This window comes from Mus caroli, chromosome 14, assembly GCF_900094665.2.
Source record: "Mus caroli chromosome 14, CAROLI_EIJ_v1.1, whole genome shotgun sequence".
Classification (NCBI taxonomy): Eukaryota; Metazoa; Chordata; class Mammalia; order Rodentia; family Muridae; genus Mus; species Mus caroli.
The window spans coordinates 10882630-10883007 of NC_034583.1; positions in this window are offsets into that span (position 1 = coordinate 10882630).

Sequence of the window (378 nt, forward strand, 5' to 3'; positions counted from 1 at the left end):
GATATATTTGCCTGTCTCTTTCTTTAAATATTTCTGGATATAAGGGGCTGCCTCCCACCTCAACACTGAGGCAGGGAAGGAATTACAAATACAAGGCACATCTACTAAGATGAACGAGTTCAACTTTGGGGAGCATATGGAAAGAAGGGAGAAACACAGACAGACAAACTGACTGACAAACAGACGTCATCAAAACATCCAACAGAAATCTAAGGCAACTCCATTAAAGTACAGTGTTGGGGTTCTCAAGAAAAGAGAACAGAGAACTTGGAGCAGAGGGGAGTGTCCCTTAAGATAAGAACAATTAGCATCATAAAGATTACATCAGGGCTGGTGAGATGGCTCACTGGGTAAGAGCACCCGACTGCTCTTCCGAAG